The 22517-nt window shown below is 35.1% G+C and overlaps 1 protein-coding gene across 4 annotated transcripts in view; it reads right to left on the reverse strand.

Annotated features, from left to right (window-relative positions):
- SPATA17 (spermatogenesis associated 17) overlaps positions 1 to 22517 on the reverse strand; it is a 190177-nt gene that overhangs the window by 76421 nt on the left and 91239 nt on the right. The window lies entirely within an intron of this gene.

The following is a 22517-nucleotide window of genomic DNA, read 5'->3' on the forward strand; positions in this document are numbered from 1 at the left end:
CTACGTATATGTATACTTAACCAGCTCTGTAAGTCATACATTCACTCACACAAACTCAAATATATAATGCTTGAACCAGTTTCAGGTACAAAGTATGAACTTAATAAATATTTGATTATTTGAAAGATAATTCATTATACAACCTAATTAATGGCCGCCATTTTAAGTTCTTTACTTTAAAATAATAAACTGGTATATGTATATATATATGATATATAAACATACATGTGTGTATATATATGTGTGTGTATATATATGTATACAATCATTCAAAATAACATCCTGTATTTAATGAGTTGCATTCACATGGTTAGGTGCATTATTTCTATATCATCACATTACCCTTGCTGTCTATCACTGACCTTGTCACACACTGCATCAAAATAGTCCAGACTTATTTAACACAGTGCCTGCTATGCAATGGAGGTTCAATAGATGTATGCAGGATAAATGTTAAATTCAAGTTTAGCATATTCCACTTTCTGAAAATTCAATGACGTTTGAATATACAAACTGCTTAGAGCTATAGTTTTACTCCTTTCCTATATACAAATGCATATTCATGAAGAAAAGCTATATTTTAAATGATAGGATGACTTGTTTAGTTGCTCTGTAGACATTCTAGACTAATGTAAAGAATGTATCCATTAAACCTATCTGTTTTTTCCTAAAAATGTGCTTTTCTCTCATGCCACCATCATATCCATAAATATTTCTGGTTGTTATATTTACCTCTTGGAATAAGCAAGTCCAAAGTATTATGACTGCCTACGGTAGTTGTCTTTGAAAAACTATCCTAGGAAATTTTATATTTCTAGCCTAACTCCTCAGTAAGTATAAACCTCTATCTAATACCAACTCAGGCTAGATTCCGTGTCCTATCCCCAATGCTTCCTTAATGGCCTGGGGACAACTCTATCACAGTACTTATTACACTGTTTTGAAATTATCTTTGTGTGTGTCCATCTTTCCTAAGCAAGCTGCTGGAGCACAGGGACTGTATTTTAGGTATTTTTGCATCTCCAGGGCCTAGCAAAGTGCTTAACTATGTGTAGACACTCAAAAAATGAATGCTAAATGCTTATGAAGAAAAACAATGCACTGTTCAGAAAGGCCCATAAAGTCTCTATTTTACTCTTACTTTCTCGAGCCGCATAAATATTTTAGTAAAATGTTTGAGTTTATTTCAAAATCTGATTGACTTCCTTCACAGTTATAGATTATATCTTTTTCATCTTTCTTAACACTTCAGGTTTAATTTGCTTTTGAATACATTGTGATCTAGAACTAAATTATCACAGACCCACTGAGTCATCTCCAACTCAAATTTTTCCTACGCTAAGGAAAAAGTTAATGTAAATATATTGACCTATTTAAATTTTTTCTTGAATTGGCTCTTCTTTGAGACTTTTTTCCCTATACAATTTACATAAGATAAAAGTATTGGAAACATTATAGGCATTGTATAAGCCATTTTTAATGTCATGTTAACATTCTCTTACTATAATACTAAATACAGAACAAGGTGGACACGTAAACAGATATTTTTAATGATGTTAATATAAGAAAATTAATACACATGTATTCAAAATAGCTTTTGGTGGACAGTAGTTTTTAAGTGGATGGTTATTTTTAAGATGATTTTTAGGGTGATTTTCTAAGATGAGACTATATCAATTGTAATGAGAAAAAAACAAAAATATTATACTAAAAAGACTATTCTGACATAAAATAGAACTAAATCTATACAGTTTATGAAAGAGATATAAAAGAATACCATTCTGTTTAGTGATGACCTAATTAACTGAAGTCTGTTAGTATATCATTTCCATAATCTTACAGATTAAAATGGTAAAATGCATACAATATAACTAGATTATAATTTACCATTTAAAAATATCTATCTACCTGAATAACGGCTACCAGCTATTAACTTTACCCCCATTAGAAATCTTCCTTGATCTCCTTCACATTTGCATGCACATGTATACATAGGCTAGATGGGAAATGCAAATAGATCAGTAGATATGATAGCTTTCTTAAATTATATTTTGCAACCTATATGGAGACCTCCTCATGTGTATTCTCTTTGCAATTTAAATCATATATAGATAGAAAATATATTTTAATTGAATGGAAAATGTATCATTTAAAATCTTCAAGGTGTCAGTATTTTAGAAATTAATTTAATACATTTGGCTAACTTTCGTCAATGAAAACGGTCCAGCCCCCCTCAATCCCTACAGCAAGCAGAGACCCTATCTACTTATATTAATATAGTATCCATTTAATTATTATTTCTTTAAGTTAACAAAACAACCCGAACTATTGTCTCAATTGCTATATTTCATTAATTTGTAAGCCACTTTGTGAATAATGGTTTGCTATGGATTTTTTAAAAAGTATTACTATGAGTCACAGAAGACAAAGTTAATCCTCGGGGACTATGACATATTTTTCCGTTTTCACATTTTTCACAACTTAGAAGGGTTAATGCCAGGCTAGCTTTGGGGACTTCATTTTCAGCAATAATTTTCTAGAGTGACCAACACTATGGGGAAATCTGTGCTAACTGTTTAAAAAAAAAAAAAAAAAAAAAAGAAGCCTACAACTGAGTTATTTGCAGTACTGTCATGCTAACATTCAACTCAATAAGACCCAAGAAATCTCAGGAGAGAACTCTGCTAATAGCTTCTCACTGACCTCCCTGTATCAGGCCCGGCTGCTGACTGGTGGCCCAGTGGTGAATACAGCAAATGAGGTGTGAAAGCACTGATTTTTTTTAAAGGCTATGATTCTGACTCGTCAAAATGAAAGGAAAAAAAAAAAAAAAAGGCAATGAGTTATATAATAGATATATATTTTTCTTGAATTTCCCCCCTTCAGACCTTCCATCATGGGAACTTAAGCATGACCTAGAATATTAATTATGCCAGGTTGAACAGCGAGCAAATGTACCATTTGTTACCCGGTCACCCTTAGCATTACATTAATATTTTGAACCATTCCATATTTCTAACAATCTATCATATCAGTTGGCTCTTTTCTTCTCAGTTTTTATTCTTCTACTGAAGTATTCTAAGGGAAAGTACTTTAAAAAATGCAGTTGACTTGAAAACAAATGGATATACTTGTTATATTTGGAGCATCTACTGCTGTATTTCATGAAGAATGTTTTTATGGTCATTTTCCACTCATACACTGACCTTTATTTTGTAATTGCCTGTGGGAAGCCATAGTCTAATTTTTTCTCTTCTCTTTGTTATTGAGGTTTACTTTTAAAACGAGTTTCTGTAAAATAAAAAGAATTTGAAACAGGACCGGGTACACCTATAATTCCCATAGCACGATTACTAGTGCTTCAATTTCAGATTTTATCAGATGAGAAACAGTAATTTCTCATGATTTCAAAGTAACTGCTTATTCCAGGAATGAAGAACTCTACAGGGTAGGTGGGAGAATTCAAGCTTTACTTTTGCAAATGACAATTACACAGCAAACAGGAGTCACTGATTGCCACAAAAAGACAAAATTAAAAAGTATTTTCTTCATATACACATTACTATATATAAAATAGGTGAACAACGAGGAACTACTGTATAGCACAGGGAACTATACTCAATTTTTAAAAAAATTTTTTTATTGAAGTATAGTTGATTCACAATGTTGTGTTAGTTTCTGCTGTACAGCAAAGTGATTCAGTTATATATATATATATATATATATATATATATATATATATATATATATATATATATATATATATATATATTCTTTTTCAGATTATTTTCCCTTATAAGTTATTATAAAATATTGAGTATCTTTCCCTTCAATATCTTGTAATAACCTATAATGGAAAATAATATGTATAACTGAATCACTTTGTTGTACACTTGAAACTAACACAACATTGTAAATTTTACTATACTTCAATTAAAAAAAAGATTTTAAAAAATATTTTCTTGCCCCATGAACCAGATGTTGTGAATATCATGAGAGACAAATAATTCTAAATGGAGGGCTGTCTAAAATATGTTTGAGTTCTAAGTTTTAGTAAAAAATGCTTTTAAAATATAAGACACTACGCAAGCACAGAAGAGTAGTAAAGGTCTCTAATAACTAGAAAAGTGGAAGCGGGCCAGGGAACTGCGAATGAAATATTTGCCGGGGTGGGGACTGCTGAATCAAGACTGACCAATGCTCTTCATCATAATTATCGGGACATACTAGTGCCAGGGGATTTATAAAAATCCCACTCAGCAAATAATTGCCCTGCCATTAGGAGACAGAGTGTTAACACACTGTCACAGGCCAGCGTTTAGTAAGATAGTCTACATTCAATTACTCTTGCTGAGAACTAAAAGGAAACATGGTCATTTCTCAGATACAGACAACAGTCATGTTAACTCTCAGATACAGCGCCCCAGAAGGAATAAAAATTTCATGGAAACATTAGGAATTCACAAAGGATACATTTGGTATGGTTCTTATCTATCTAAGGCAAGAGTTTGGTTTTTTTTAACTACAAATGCTTTTTCTCATCTTTCACTCCATTAAGAAATAAAATGTTTAAATGTCTTCAGTCAAATTATAGAGGGGGTACGTTAAATGCAGACCCCCAGATATAGCCGGCTTTATTAGGTTAACAAATGATTTTTATAAATCATTCAGATATCCTCATCATTATTATATGTTAAAATATTCTCATCAAATGTTGATCAAAATGAAGAAATTTAAATAAGATACCATTCTCTATATATTAATTTAATTCAATAAATATTGAGCATCTACTAACTTAGAAACACTTTGCTGGATCTAAGGTGGGTACAGAGATAAAAAGTGACCACTCCCATCAAGCCGTTCTCGGAGGGGGCATGGGGAGAATGATTTTATGACTGACAATAACACAAACAGCCTGTAGTAAGTGTCCTCTAATAACTGTTTAAAAGAAGTATACACCAAAGGTTATAGTAAAGGTATATACCCTTTAGAAAACTCTGTGGAAAAAGTATCTGAATTTGTTCTAAAGATGGGTAGAATTTTGGCAATAATAAAAGGAAGAAAGGTAGTCCAGGCTAAGGGAAGGGTAAAAGCAAAGACATATTTGTGGGAAAACATAGGCCACTGGTTCAGTGAACATCACTTTGGCCAGTTTAAGCATGAAGCTATAGTCAGAAATGAGCTTGTGAAGATAAATTGAGGCCAAATTCTAGAAGGTTGCAAGATTGCACTTAATTCTACATATGATGTGACTCTGTTGATTTTCACATTCTCCTTTAGAAGGTAAAAGTCTGAAGCAGGCCCTACTGGTGCACGAAGCGTATAGAAACAGACCCAGTGGAAACCTAGGCAAAAAACACAGTTGAAAGAGACAGAGCAAGCATCTGAACCAGACTCTGATATAGCAGGGGTATTGGAATTATCAGACCAGGAATTTAAAATAACAATGATTAATAAGTTAAGGCATCTAACAGATAAAGTAGACAGCATGCAAGAATGGATGGGCAATGCCAACAGAGATCTGGAAATTCTAAGTAGGAATCAAAAAGAAATGTCAGAGATCAAAAACATTGTAACAGAAATGAAGAATGCCTTTGATGGATTTATTTGTAGACCAGACATGGCTGAGGAAAGGATATAAATGAACAGAAACTTCCAAAATGGAAAAGCAAAGCAAAGCAAAAGAAGTCTAACAAAAATGTAACAGAATGTCCTAGAATGGTGGGACAACTACAGAAGGTCTACCATACACATAATGGGAAAACCAGAAGGAGAAGGAAGAAAGAAAGGAATAGGAGAATTATTTGAAGTAACAACGACTGAGGATTTCCCCCAAATTAATGTCAGGCACCAAATCACAGATCCAAGAAGCTCAGAGAACACCAAGCAGGATAAATGCCAAAAACAAAACAAAGCAAAACAAAACGAAAAAAACCCTACACCTAGGTATATCATATTAAAACTTCAAGAAATCAAAGATAAAAAATCTTGTAAGAAGCAGAGGGGATAAACACCTCACTTATAAAGAAGCAAAGATAAGAATTACATCCAACTTTTCCTCAGAAACCATACAAGCAAGATGAGAGTAGGGTGTAATATTCCACCCAGAGTGAACCCTCATATAAACTATGGACTTTGGGTGGTAATGATGTGGGAGGGGTGTAGACAGTACAGTTGTCCCTTGGCATCTTCAGGGGATTGGTTCCAAGATCCCCCCCACGAAACCCGCAGATACCAGAATCCGAGGATGCTCAAATCCCTTATAGAAAATGGCGTAGTATTTGCATATAATCTTCACACACACCCCAATACTTTAAATCATCTCTAGATTACTTATAATACCTAACGCAATGTAAATGCTATGTAAACAGTTGCCTATGCACAACAAATTCAAGTTTTGCTTTTTCGAACTTTCTGGGTTTTTTTTCTTTGAATATTTGAATCCATGGTTGGTTGAATCCATGGATGCAGAATCTGAGGATATGGAGGACTGACTTTATATGGCAACTTCCCGCTCAAGTTTGCTGTGAACCTAACATTACTCAGAAAAAAAGCCTATCTTAAAAAAGTTAAACACATGTTTAACATATAACACAACAATCCCATTCCTGGGAATTGATACAAGAGAGATGAAAATATATGTCCACACAAAGACTTGCATGCAAATGTTTATACCAGCATTTATTCACAGATGCCAAAAATTCGATGTAATCCAAATGTTTATCAACAGGTTAATAAATTAACAGAATGTAGTTACCTATAGAGTGGAACACTATTCAACAATAAAAAGAAATGAAATACATATACTATAACATGGAAGAATCTCAAAAACATTATGCTAAATAAAAGAAGTTAGATGCAATACCACATATCGCATAATTCCATTTATATAAACTGTCCAGAAAAGGCAAATCTAGATAAAGAAACGTACAGAGGCATGAGGTACGTGGAAATCTCTAGACCTTCCACTCCAGTTTGCTGCGAACCTAAAACTACCCTAAAACAAGCTTCAAACTTAGATTTAGCTCCCCTCCATCTGCTCTGCTTTGAACCCCTCTTACCCTCTACAGGGAAGCCAGAGTAATAACTACAAAAAAAAAATTGTTTTGGCCCCTAAAAAACTATAAATGGGGACTTCCCTGGCTGTCCGGTGGTTAAGACTTCGCCTTTCAATGCAGGGGGTGTGGGTTTGATCCCTGGTCTGGGGAGATAAGATCCCACATGCCTCATGGCCAAAAAACCAAAACATAAAATAGAAGCAATATTGTAACAAATTCAATAAACACTTTAAAAATGGTCCACATCAAAAATAATCTTAAAAAGAAAAAGACTATAAATCGCTTTTCAATGCACCTAAGAAAACCTAACAAGTTCTTAACAAAGTCCTTTGTTCTGTTCCAATCTCATTTAAGCCACTCTAACCATCCGTCACTACACACCATCCACATTGGCTTTCTTTCATTTCCTCAAAACATGCCAGGCTCTTCCATGACTCAAATTCATCAAAAATGTTTTTTCCATCTGCTTACTTGCCTGGCCAAATTATACGCATCCTTAAAACTTCACATTAAATATCACTCCTTTAGAAAGACCTTTTGTGACCCCATACAGATTGTCCTACTATATTATTTCTCCCAAAGTTCCCTGTTCATTTTCTTCATGGCACTTATCACTTTAAGTTATTCACATATATGACTATTTGTTCTTTAATGTCTATCTCCCCAACTAGAATTTAAGTTCCATCAGGGTAAGAATAACGCCCATTTTCCTGACGTTTATATACTTAAGTTTGTAGTTCTCAACTCTGGCTACACATTAAGTTCATTTGGGCAACTTGAAAACTACTATGTCCAAGCTCCACTCTAGATCAACTCAGGTGGAATCTCTGAAGCACGTGTCTAGGCATTAGCTTAGTTTTCTTTTTAAAGAAGAGCTGAGAACCCTGACTTATTACCCATCTCAATACCTGGCTCAGAGTAGACAATCAATCCATGTTTATCTGAATAAGTGATATAAGACCAGAAGGCTGTAAAAGGAAGCAAAGCCTGTTTATTCAGAAGTAAGAAGAAAGACCAGTGGAAATAGAAGAATGACATAGACAGGGAGTATTTTATAGAAACAGAATCAAAAGACATGGATAATAGGTTAATCAAGATATAAGGCACACTACCAAATGTAAACTAGATAGCTAGTGGGAAGCAGCTGCATAGCACAGGGAGATCAGCTCGGTGCTTTGTGTCCACCTAGAGGGGTGGGATAGGGAGGGTGGGAGGGAGATGCAAGAGGGAGGGGATATGGGGATATATGTATATGTAGAGCTGATTCACTTTGTTATACAGCAGAAACTAACACACCATTGTAAAGCAATTGTACTCCAATAAAGATGTTTAAAAAAAAAAAGAAGAAGAAGAAGAAGAAGAATATAAGGGAGTGTAGAGTTACAGAAAATCTTGCCTTTAGAACCCCAGCAAGAGTTTGCAAGAAGAGCAGTTATGTGGGAATATTCATCTCTGTTTGGGGGATGTTAGGACTGAGCTTCCCACAAAGCATTCAGGTTGAAAGGTCCAGTGTGGCGTTGTCGGAGCAGTCTGGAACTTAGGAAAGAGGTCATAGCTAGCAACCGGAGTGTTTTCTGAATGAAAATGGCTGAAGGTGTGAAAATGGATGGAGTCACTGAAGGGGAGAATAGAGACTGAGGGACTTTTTTCCAAGAAGTCTTAGTGATGTGTACATAGGAAGTAAGTGGGAGAAGGGAAGCTCATGAAGTGAAGGGCAATGGAAAGAGCGAACAGCGGGGTGGCGGCGGGGGGGCAGGACATCAGGGAGAAGGTGGTTTCATGGAGGAGGTCACCGGGGTCAGATGTCAGGGAGGGTGGAACAGCATGAGTACAGACACTGTACACCTGGAATGGTAATTAGAGGGTGACAGGTGACCTCTGCAGAAGCAGATTCTGTTCTTGTGGCAGAAATCATATTGTAATCCATTGAATGTGAGGAAGAAAAAAGAAGTGGAGGCTGGTTTGAGGCTTCCAAAATATAGCAATATCATGATGACTCAAAAAATCTTGGGACTGAAAGAATATCTTGTTTTTTTTCCCCAGTCAGGATTTCCCTTTAACCATATTGCATTTTGAAAGAATTTCTGAGAAAGATTTCTTGTAAAAGATTTTCTGGGAAATCTTCCCCATTAAACAATTCCTTTCTCTCTTTATCTGTAAATGTCAGGTCAGTCTTTTACTGATCCCTGCAAGAACTGGATGCAGGTGGCTTGTTTTCCCACTTAGGTAATTTCTCTAGACCTTCTCCTTTCCCCAACCTGCAGCAAACCCCATCTACCCACCACCAGTGTGGTTTCCTTTACCTTCTCTTTTGTCTGCCACCTTAGCAGTCTCTCCAGCTTTGGCTTTGCTTTCTGTCTTTCCATTTGAGTCACAGCCTTGATAGTTTATAAATAATTATAAAATACTGAAATTAGTGTTGACATGGAGAGATAGCCATCCTGGGAGTAGACCATTCTGTGGGCGTAAGATGTCTGGTGTTTGAGCCGGATCATGAAAGAGGAGAAGGGATTTGTTTGGTGTGTAAAGTGAGGAAAGACATTCCCAGAAAACAACAAGACGATGTACAAAGGAACAGAAACTTGAATAACTTTGATATTTAAAAAAAACTATATATACCCTCATATGATAGAGTAAACAAGATACACAAGAATTATTGAAGAAAAGTGAGAAGAAATGACCCAAGAGTGGGAGGAAAAGCTGACTATAGTGTCACTAAGGCCAAAGAAGGTTACAAGATCACTGGTGTGGTGAGTAGTGTGCAAACCTCTGAGAGGTCACATGAATTTATAATTCGGAGATTCCTGGGTGACCCGATCAAGAGTTATTCTCAGTAGAGCAGTGGAAGTGGAAACTCCATTCACAGTGATCTGAAAACTGCCTATTGTGATTCCTCTGATATACAATTTCCATACATTCTGAACTGGCTCATTATACACACAAAGGAAGCCTGCATCCCCTAAGGAAAATAGAAGAAACATAGTGAAGGATGTTTTTATGACCACCATCCCCCTAGAAACCTTCCATTATACACCTTTTTTCTACTCCCTCTGGAAACCTAGTGTTTTCCCTTGCTTGGTTCTTCTACAGATGATTTGATTTGAAAATGATTCCATAGTTTGGGTTTAAAAGATGGCTTCCAAGACAATTAGTTGCTAAAAGAAAAATACTTGGCATTATAGAAACAGGCAAGTAAATGAAAATTTTCTTTTGTTAAAGAAAATATACCAGTGGAATGGAGCATTTGTCACACTTTATTCCCAGTGTTCTATGGGGCTCTGCAAAAAACTGCTATCCCACGAGTCTTTGAAGAAGGATTTTTTTAAGCAAACAAGAGAAAGTCATTTTAAATTTTATCAAAGTATACGACTGACTGCCTCATGGGCATGGAATGCTATGCTGCCTTAATCTGGTTGGCTACAATCTTGTGTCCATATCTTAAAGACCACCTCATTTTCAGATCACTGTGCTCTCGTGTAGTTTTGTTCTGAAGACCTGTGGCTTCTTGTATGGAAACTATTAATTAGTACCTATTAGGTACAGATTATAACTGCCACTTTGTGACAACTGAACTGGGTGATTAGGATATTTTTACTTTTCTGTATGTTATCTCCAATAAAAATTTTATTTTAACTTTTTTAGGTTATCTTTTTTGCTTTCCTATTTTGCTCTGGTCTCCTCGATGGTAGGGAGCCTGGAAAATCCCATCCAATATGCTTTACAACCCTACTATCTTTTATTACTACTTAAACTGTAAGCCTGTCCAGGGGTAACATAATTTGGCCACAAAATAATTAGCAGAAAAGTAATTTTTTCCAAAGAAGTTGGCCAATTAATATTTTGATGAAAAAAACTGATCTGGTCTAAAACAAATAATAGTCTAGTCTCTACTTTTTTGGGTGTACTACTGGGTTGTTTTACAAGTTTGTATGTGATTTTTTTTTTTGAAATTTGAGGAAATAGTACTACCCTTGTACTTTTTAATCCATAGTTCACTTCCAGTCTATAATATCACTGTGCTAACTGAAATAAAAACGTAAGCACAGCAACTTAAATTTCCCCATAATAGGAGATAGCTGGATCAAGCAACTATTTGTCTATTTGTTTTTTGGTCAAATTGATTATGCCCAAATAAATTTCTGCTAAATTAATCACAGCTCTCCTTTACATTTTCTGGTATACTCATCCTCAAAACCCTGTTATTCTTCCCAACACTCCTGATTCCCTTGCTTATAATTCTTTCTGCCTTGCCCTGTGGATCCTGTCTCCGGTCTATGCTAACCCACTTCCCTATGCCCTCAAGCTTTTCAATAAATACATTCTCTACCTTTTTCATTACAATTGAAGCTGCCTTCTCCTCGAGAGCACCACTTCCTTTGCTGCCTTACTGAGCAAAACATTTCAGTATTTCCCTGTATCACAGTGACCAGGGAGAGATTTGCATCATCTCATTTCTCCAATGTCACTTTCAAACCACTGTCAAATCTACCTTCTTGCAGTCTGATTATCTCTTTTTTTGTCCCTCCTTATGTCCCAGACTTGCTGGTCATTCCCCCCATATTCATGATAGCCTTTGGCACGTGGTTCAGGCTTCCCTTTGATTATGTGTTCTGGCAAAATTTTAGGTGATTCATACACAGATGGGCAACCATCCCAATAGTTTATCTTCACAGTTCTTTGACTCCTTCACCTTCACTGACCTTCACCCTTACACAGTGTTAGCCATACCCTACAAAAACCTGTCATCCAGACCTGCTCTGTGTTAATAATTCAGTAAGCTTAGACACCAATATCTCACCCTCTTAACTTTCTAGTCTACTAGTTCTCACATTCTTATTTTTACTGACCATAAGATTGATTCCCTAAAGATCTCAAGTCCAGGGATCCCTCAAGTTTTTCCTAATCTATTGTCTCCTTTTTGCCCTCACTTTTTCTCCTACTAATATGAGTCACATGGTTGATTATTTTAATGACTCAAGTCCCTAACATCCACCATCCTGTTGTATCTACCTGGCCATGCCCCAAACCAGAATCCACTCAACTGCACAATATAACTTAGTGGTTAATTACTTAAATCTGAATTCCCAACTCTACCTCTTATTTCCTCTGTGATCTTAGCCTATATTACTTAACCTCACAGCAACATGGGTATGTCCTCTGAAATAACAGAACTATCTCATCAGGTCATGTATAAGTTTAAATACATTAATACAGCTAAAGCACTTTGAACAGTGCCTAATACAAAGAAAGCACTCAATAAATGTTAATTTTTTAAAAGAGGTAGCATCGTGTACTCATTGTGACTATGAGTTCTGGTCTAGACCATCACATACTAACACTGACCTTGGGTCCTTACTGAATCTCTCTGGGCAGCATCAATGAATTGGGGATAACTGTCTGCCTTATAGGGTGGTATATGAGAATTAAGAGAGGTAATTCATGTAAGGGAATCAGAAGAACACTTGGCTCACAGTAAGCCTCCAATGAATGTTAGCTCTTGTTACCATTATTCTGCATGCTTACAAGCTCAGGCTACTGCTAACTGCTGGAATAAATCATATAACCAGGCAGGCTGGAGATACTACATATTTGTGGACTTCAAATCTACCTAATCCCTCCGAGCCCCTAAACAGCCCTCTGCCTATGCTTCTTCTCAGGTTTATTTTAGAAGATCAGTCAGGATACTGAAGTCCTCAAACAGTAATTACTTCAACCTCCAACCATGGCTACACAAGTATCCATATACAATCCTACACTTGTTTTATTCCTTCCTGACTTATGAGGCAAAATTCTCCTTCCGTCTCTTTCAGCCTACAACTTTATGCTCGTCATCCCATCCTCTCCCACCTTTTCCAGGTCCACGCTTATTTAGTTATTTCATCTCTCCTGTCTTTTCAAGCTTTCTGCTGCAAGTTGCTCTTCTGCGAACAGGTACGAGTTTCTACTTTTATGAAAACCTTCCTGTAACCCTGCTTCCTCATCAAGCCTATAAATCTAATCAGTGGCAGTACATATTTCCTATTCCTCATGTTTTCATTGGCCTCTCTCTGCCCTTCACTGTGTCAAGGAACAAGGAGTGAGTTCTCAGTTTGGCACATCAGGAAAAGAGTTGGTCCAGCTTAGTTTAGCCCCTTCCTCCCATTTCTTGAAAGTCAGCCTGTCTATGGGAAAGCAAATATCCTTTACTTCCACTTGCTTTAAGATTCACAAGAATGGACTCAGTTTTCCTGCTTTGCTTATGACGGGGAAGAAGATTTAATTATAAAATTAAGTAGAAGCAAGTGTATTATTGCTTCAGATGCAAACTTCCAATATAGCTCTCATTGTTAATAAAACTAATACTGTTGATCTCCATCTATCTTTCTCTCAACTTGTTCTGAACTCGGGCAGGGAAAAGTGGGTTGAGATATTGGGCTCTTTATCACCTCTCCCTTCCCAACCAAGTTTCCGCCCTGACTATTCCATAACGGTGCTTTGGCAAACATCGTGCCTCACTTTTGCCGTTAACTATATTGACATCTCAGATAGTGCTGAACATACCAATAAATAAAGCTTCAGTCTTATCATTTGGGACATAACAAGCCCACTTCTTTCACTGACATGAGCATTCATTAATTGAAAGAAACCTTACTAGTTAGATCAAGAGTGAGATGCCAAAGACATTTGTGTTCTTATAGCTATCTCTTGATCTCAAATAATATGATCACAAAACAATGTGTAACTTCGTGTTGAACAGGATTCTGTTGTTTCAAAATTTCAGCTGATGCCTCAAAGGTGAAAATACTTAATAGATGACAAGTACCCAGCCTTACTCCTCTCTTTTCCTAACAAGGCAAACACATTGCCTAAAAGCTGCCCAGAAGTGCCCATGAAGGCTTGCTTGCCTTCCTGTGAGAGGGTCTTGCATATTAGACTTATGCCTTCTACCTCCTGATGTTTAAAGGAACTGATTAGCTAATTCACACAGGGATTAAAGGCTAATGATGCTGAATATGTTGTCTACTAGATGCCTTCAAATAAACAGAACTTTAAAGATATGATTTCAGCCATCATCCAGGAAAATATTCTTGAGATAGGACCTTTCTCAGCCCCCTTCAAACCATACCATAAAGAGAAAGCATGGTTTAGAAGACAGCCAGATCTGAGTTTGAATTTCAGCTGCACCCTATCTACCTGTATAACCTGGTTTGATTTGGGACATAAGGAGCCTTTAAAATTGTTAGCTTCCCCTACGCCTTTTCATTGTATATAAGATTTGCCCTTTTAAAAACAACATCAAATATAGTTTAGCAATATAGAGATCAGTTACTAAAAATTATTATAGCTTTAAAAATTGTTTTTTAATAGTTTTTTTTTTAATGCAAAGAAGAACTAGTGAATAATTGAGATTGGAATAAAAGCATCCTTTCTTATTTTGAATCTAAAATTATTACAAATCAGAATTAGGACGTGTGTATATACCATTCATTTATTAGTCAATTGACATTACTTATGACCCTACTTTGGTATTAGGGATATTAAAACGACATGATTGCTTTCTTTTATGAATTCATCTACATTAGGCCAAAGTAGATGTAACCATAATACCAATGGTAAATGTTATATTAAAACATAGAGGGAGAAAAAAAGGAACAAGTCTGCCTTGGAAGGTCAGGGAAAGCTCACCAATAATTTTAGCATTCTGATAATTGTTGACAGAGAAGTTGATTTTGGTATGGCTACATAGTTAAGAATACAGGTAAGATAAATTGAATCATTTTAATGATGTGAGTTCAAAAGTAATACAGATGATCATAAGTTAACTTATGTACATAAAGCATAAATATGAATAATTAATAGGAGTACAACAAAATTATATTATCCTAATGATTAAAGTTTATTCAATGAGATATTAGAACTGAAATTATATGTATATGTATATATACATAGTTTAATTTAAAAGTAAATGGAAAATAAAGCCAAATAAATTTAAGAAAAAAAAATTGAAATTCAACTCATTAAGGAGACTAACAAACTAAGCATCTTGAAAACATAATTTTTCTCTAAACCAAGGAAGATTATATCCTTTTGGTAAATCTTTCCTTTCAGTACACTAATAGCTGTTAAGACATGCAGCTTATTTATTTTAGGTCCAAGAGATATTCACAGATTAAGATTTAAACATAAATTCTTTCCCTTTCCTCTCTTTTCCACACCTTCCTTCCATTTTCTCATCCTTTATTTTACTGTCTGTTGTGATACTGTATGGATAACATAACTCAATTTTGACTGAAATACTTCCAACTGTCAAAAGATACAGTAGATAGAAATGGCAACTGATAAGACTATTAGTTACACAGAAAATTTGCCACTTCATATTAAAATACTTAAAATCATGCTTATCACACCAAAATGAAACTAATTTTATATATATTTTAAAATTAACAATTGTAATTCCTCTTTGGTTGTTTCTTTTGTGACTACAATAAATACATAAATTATTGAGGAAAATTTCTATGTCGTTTAAAATATTTGTCTAACTTATATTGCATAAAATCTTAAGGTCATAGATGATTTCTTGTGTTGGGACTATACCTTAAATTAAACTCAAAAGTTAGGAAATACTCATGCTCTCAATAGTGGTCTTAATGAACAAATCAGCTACATTAGACAATGATTCAGTTTCTTAACCACTGACTTAGTTAAGAGTTCATTTTAAGGAAACATTTGAAAGTACAATTGCTCTCCCTATGTCCCTAGTTTTAATACTAAGTGTGTTTGATTATAGGACGTGAGGGTTGGGAAAAGAGGTATAGAGGAAGACTAAACGAGGAAAGAGAAGGGAAGAAAGGAGATGAATTATACCAAAGCCTGAGATTTTAAAATTTGGCCACCAGTTACTCAGTTGAAAGACCTCTGAAGTTTTCCAATCCAGAAGAGTGAATTAAATATCAAGGATGTAGAGAGAGCAGGGCTTATCTATATAAAGTTATTCTTCTCAACTCACAGAAGAGCTAGGATGAACCATGAGCTGACAAACTCCACCTCTTCATTGTGCATCAGTTATAATAGCATCTAAATTAGAATTGGTCTCAATCTAAAGTATTTCTGAAATGTCCTGAAAATAGAAAAGTAATCATAATAATAGGAATAAATCTTTAAATCTACAAAGTATTACAGACCCAATTATTTCATCAGATCTAGTTAGAGCAATGGTATAACATCCTTGTATTTCTAGGCTTTGGATTTCATTATATTATTAATAAAATTAGTGATATCAAAAGGAACCCCTCAAAACTCTGTCTTCTCTAATCAATGAAGAAATTGATAGGATTGATTGCAATTAAGTTACCAGCAACATTAACTTATACAAAACCAATAGAAATAAGTATGTAGTAGTTAGCTGTCAATTATTTTTGTGTAAAATGTTTATATACAATGCAATTTAAAATATTTAAACGGAGGAACATTTTACATTGAGGTAGGAAATGAGAACTACTTTTGCTATACATTTTATTCTAATTCTTTTCTGACTTGAGTTTTTTCTATTAAAACTGTATTGAATACCATTTTTAAGTAAAAAACATACATATATATGTCTATGTTGTATATATAGTTATCTATAATACATATCTATATACGCATATAAAATTACTGGAAGAAGAACATATACCAAATTTTTAACAGTGGTTATCTTTTGGATGATCCAATAAGAACAAATATTTTCTTCTGTGTTTATCTCTGTATTACCAGTTTTTGGTACTAAATACATTTTATGTTTGTAATTAGAGAATAGTCCCAATAAACATTACTTAAATGTTATTTTTAAAAAACTGTATTGGAAATTTTATACAAGGTTGCATTTGTGTGTTTATATACATACATATACATATAAACACATACATGTACATATGTGTGTGTATATATAGGTTATTTTTTAATACCTAATGAGAACAAACTCTACTCCATACCCTAATACATTAAAAATTTACCCAATCTACTGTATGGAAGTAAACTGACCCTGAGTTTATAAAATAAACTGTAAAAGAAATAGAGAGAGAGAACTAAAGAAAACCAAGTGCTTCAATTTTAAAGATAGGACTAAAATAATAAGGTTTATTTAAATGTCTGAATGCTGGATTTGGTATCTGATAAGCAGTTGATTATTTAGAGCACATTAAAATAAAAGTTAAAACTTATCTGAGCAAATTTAACCAGAGCAGCAGGGTTTGCACATAGTATAAAAATGTAGTGCAATCAGAGGTGAAATAACAGTGAAATTGATGAACCGTAACCTTTGGGCCCCTCATTTTGGTAGGCCCTTTCCAAGACACAGGGAGGGACCCTGGCAATGTGCTCACGTGGTTATGTTTTTTTGTAAAATTTGCAAAAGTTAAATATCATTTAATTCCACTGTTTCTCTATACTCTTCCTTATCCTCTGTCACACCTGGGTTGGGTGGTATGAGAGTGGCTGTGGACATGTTGCAGATCAAGCTAGGAAGAAGCAGAGGTGGTTATATATTTAATTTTAGTTGGATATATTTATGTATAGATTTATGTATACATTTATGGATTTTTTCTGGTACTTCCAAGTATACTTAAAATTTGTTAGCAATCCCAATTTAGGAATAACTTCCAGGAATATTCCTGCACCCACTGTGCAGACTCACCCGGAGTTACAAATAAAGGTGCAGATCTAGAGCCTGCATTGCAATACAAACATCCTAAGGGGTGTGGCTCTGGAAGTATGTGGGTAGTGGAAGAGAAACAGAGTTTGAGAGAGGGTGCAAACTGCCAGAATCTGGACTATGGAAAATCATTCCAAACTTCACATGTGTAAATTATAAATGGAGAATTTGATTCTCATCATTTCCATTACAAAATGGAAGCTCTCCCCTTTCAAAAATGAACTCAATAATGCAGCATAAGCAAATAGAAATACACCATTTAACTTCTTATAGTAATGAGAAATTTAGATCAACATTCCTAGAGACAAGAGTGAATAAAATTTCCCTTCTCACTCTAGAAAATGTAACAAAATTATTGTCAAATAAAGAAGCGATCAGAGAGTATGAAGCCAAAATATGGAGTACATATATTATAGAGCAGTCGGGCAGTCAATAAAACTACTGTTGTATTTTTCTATTTTGGGTTCTGGTATTTTCAGACATTAACATTTGAAATGTGTTTGAAATGATTTTTTTTTAAACAGCAGGTTCTTATTAGTTATCTATTTTATACATATTAGTGTATATATGTCAATCCCAATCTCCCAATTCATCTCACCACCACCACTTTCCCCCCCTTGGTGTCCATAGGTTTGTTCTCTACATCTGTGTCTCAATTTCTGCCCTGCAAACTGGTTCATCTGTACCATTTTTCTAGGTTCCACCTATATGCATTAATATACGATATTTGTTTTTTTCTTTCTGACTTACTTCACTCTGTATGACAGTCTCTAGATCCATCCACGTCTCAACAAATGACTCAATTTCGTTCCCTTTTATGGCTGAGTAATATTCCACGGTATATATGTACCACATCTTCTTTATCCATTCATCTGTCGATGGGCATTTAGGTTGCTTCCATGACCTGGCTATTGTAAATAGTGCTGCAATGAACACTGGGGTGCATGTGTCTCTTTGAATTATGGTTTTCTCTGGGTATATGCCCAGTAGAGGGATTGCTGGGTCATATGGTAATTCTGTTTTTAGTTGTTTAAGGAACCTCCATACTGTTCTCCATAGTGGCTGTATCAATTTACATTCCCACCAACAGTGCAAGAGGCTTCCCTTTTCTCCACACCTTCTCCAGCATTTGTTGTTTGTAGATTTTCTGATGATGCCCAGTCTAACTGGTGTGAGATGATACCTCATTGTAGTTTTGATTTGCATTTCTCTAATAATTAGTGATGTTGAGCAGCTTTTCATGTGCTTCTTGGCCATCTGTATGTCTTCTTTGGAGAAATGTCTATTTAGGTCTTCTGCCCACTTTTGGATTGGGTTGTTTGTTTTTCTAATATTGAGCTGCATGAGCTGTTTATATATTTTGGAGATTAATCCTTTGTCCGTTGATTCATTTGCAAATATTTTCTCCCATTCTGAGGGTTGTCTTTTCGTCTTGTTTGTAGTTTCTTTGCTTTGCAAAAGCTTTGAAGTTTCATTAGGTCCATTTGTTTATTTTTATTTTTATTTCCATTTATCTAGGAGGTGGGTCAAAAAGGATCTTGCTGTGATTTATGTCAAAGAGTGTTCTTCCTATGTTTTCCTCTAAGAGTTTGATAGTGTCCGGTCTTACATTTAGGTCTCTAATCCATTTTGAATTTATTTTTGTGTATGGTATTAGGGAGTATTCTAATTTCATTCTTTTACATGTAGCTGCCCAGTTTTCCCAGCACCACTTATTGAAGAGACTGTCTTTTCTCCATTGTATATCCTTGCCTCCTTTGTCATAGATGAGTGAACCATAGGTGCATGGGTTTATCTCTGGTCATTCTATCCAGTTCCATTGATCTATATTTCTGTTTTTGTGCCAGTAACATATTGTCTTGATTACTGTAGCTTCGTAGTATAGTCTGAAGTCAGGGAGTCTGATTCCTCCAGCTCTGTTTTTTTCCCTCAAGACTGCTTGGGCTATTGGGGGTCTTTTGTGTCTCCATACAAATTTTAAGATTTTTTTGTTCTGGTTCTGTAAAAACTGCCACTGGTAATTTGATAGGGATTGCATTGAATCTGTAGATTCCTTTGGGTAGTACAGTCATTTTCACAATATTGATTCTTCCAATCCAAGAACATGGTATATCTCTCCATCTGTTTGTGTCATCTTTGATTTCTTTCATCAGTGTCTTATAGTTTTCTGAGTACAGGTCTTTTACCTCCTTAGGTGGGTTTACTCCTAGGTATTTTATTCTTTTTGTTGCAGTAGTAAATGGGATTGTTTCCTTAATTTCTGTTTCTGATCTTTCATTGTTAGTGTATAGGAATGCAAGAGATTTCTGTGCATTAATTTTGTATCCTGCAACTTTACCAAATTCATTGATTAGCTCTAGTAGTTTTCTGGTGGCATCTTTAGGATTCTCTATGTATAGTATCATGTCATCTGCAGTGACAGTTTTACGTCTTCTCTTCCAATTTGTATTCCTTTTATTTCTTTTTCTTCTCTGATTGCCTTGGCTAGGGCTTCCAAAACTATGTTGAATAATAGTGGTGAGAGTGTACATCCTTGTCTCATTCCTGATGTTAGAGGAAATGCTTTCAGTTTTTCACCATTGAGAATGATGTTTGCTGTGGGTTTGTCGTATATGGTCTTTATTGTGTTGAGGTAGGTTCCCTCTATGCCCACTTTCTGGAGAGTTTTTATCATAAATCGGTGTTGAATTTTGTCAAAAGCTTTTTCTGCATCTACTGAGATGATCATATGGTTTTTATTCTTCAATTTGTTAATACGGTGTATCACATTGATTGATTTGCGTATATTGAAGAATCCTTGCATCCTTGGGATAAATCCCACTTGATCATGGTGTATGATCCTTTTAATGTGTTGTTGGATTCTGTTTGCTAGTACTTTGTTGAGGATTTTTGCATCTATATTCATCAGTGATATTGTTCTGTAATTTTCTTTTTTTGTAGTATCTTTGTCTGGTTTTGGCATCGGGGTGATGGTGGCCTCATAGAATGAGTTTGGGAGTGTTCCTTCCTCTGCAAATTTTTGGAAGAGTTTGAGAAGGATGGGTGTTAGCTCTTCTTTAAATGTTTGATAGAATTCACCTGTGAAGCCATCTGGTCCTGGACTTTTGTTTGTTGGAAGATTTTTAATCACAGTTTCAATTTCAGTGCTTGTGATTGGTCTGTTCATATTTTCTATTTCTTCCTGATTCAGTCTTGGAAGGTTGTGCTTTTCTAAGAATTTGTCCATTTCTTCCAGGTTGTCCATTTTATTTCATTGGCATAGAATTGTTTGTAGTAGTCTCTTAAGATGCTTTGTATTTCTGCGGTGTCTGTTGTAACTTCTCCTTTTTCATTTCTAATTTTATTCATTTGAGTCCTCTCCCTCTTTTTCTTGATGAGTCTGGCTAAAGGTTTATCAATTTCTTTATCTTCTCAAAGAACCAGGTTTTAGTTTTATTGATCTTTGCTATTTTCTTTGTTTCTATTTCATTTATTTCTGCTCTGATCTTTATGATTTCTTTCCTTCTACTAACTTTGGGTTTTGTTTGTTCTTCTTCCTCTAATTCCTTTAGGTGTAAGGTTAGATTGTTTACTTGAGATTTTTCTTGTTTCTTGAGGTAGGCTTGTATTGGTATAAACTTCCTTCTTAGAACTGCTTTTGCTGCATCCCATAGGTTTTGGATCACTGTGTTTTTGTTGTCATTTGTCTCTAGGTATGTTTTGATTTCCTCTTTGATTTCTTCAGTGATCTGTTGGTTATTTAGTAACGTATTGTTTAGCCTCCATGTGTTTGTGTTTTTCCCTGTAATTGATTTCTAATCTCATAGCACTGCAGTTGGAAAAGATGCTTGATATGATTTCAATTTTCTTAAATTTACCAAGGCTTGATTTGTGACCCAGGATGTGATCTATCCTGGAGAATATTCTGTGTGCACTTGAAAAGAAAGTGCAATCTGCTGTTTTTGGGTGGAGTGTCCTTAAATATCTATTAAATCTTTCCATAGTGTCCTATAAATATCTATTAAATCTGTCTGGTCTATTGTGTCATTTAAAGCTTGTGTTTCCTTATTAATTTTCTGTCTGGATGATCTGTCCACTGGTGTAAGTGAGGTGGTATGGTCCCCCACTCTTACTGTGTTACTGTCGATTTCCTCTTTTATTTCTGTTATCAGTTGCCTTATGTATTGAGGTGTTCCTATGTTGGGTGCATATATATTTATAATTGTTGTATCATCTTCTTGGATTGATCCTTTGATCATTATGTAGTGTCCTTCCTTGTCTGTTGTAACATTCTTTATTTTAAAGTTTATTTTATCTGAAATGAGTGCTGCTACTCCAGCTTACTTTTGTTTTCCATTTGCATGGAATATCTTTTTCCATCTCCTCACTTTCAGTCTACATGTGTCCCTAGGTCTGAAGTGGGTCTCTTGTAGACAGCATATATATGGGTCTTGTTTTTGTATCCATTCAGCAAGCCTGTGTCTTTTGGTTGGAGCATTTAATCTATTCACATTTAAGGTAATTGTCGATATGTATGTTCCTATGACCATTTTCTTAATTGTTTTGGGTTTGTTTTTATAGGTCCTTTTCTTCTCTTGTGTTTCCCACTTAGAGAAGTTCCTTTAGCATTTATTGTAGAGCTGGTTTGGTGGTGCTGAATTCTCTTAGCTTTTGCTTGCCTGTAAAGCTTTTGATTTCTCCATCCAGTCTGAATGAGATCCTTGCTGGGTAGAGTAATCTTGGTTGTAGGTTCTTCCCTTTCATCACTTTAAATATGTCATGCCACACCCTTCTGGCTTGTAGAGTTTCTG

Source organism: Eschrichtius robustus, chromosome 3, assembly GCF_028021215.1.
Source record: "Eschrichtius robustus isolate mEscRob2 chromosome 3, mEscRob2.pri, whole genome shotgun sequence".
Classification (NCBI taxonomy): Eukaryota; Metazoa; Chordata; class Mammalia; order Artiodactyla; family Eschrichtiidae; genus Eschrichtius; species Eschrichtius robustus.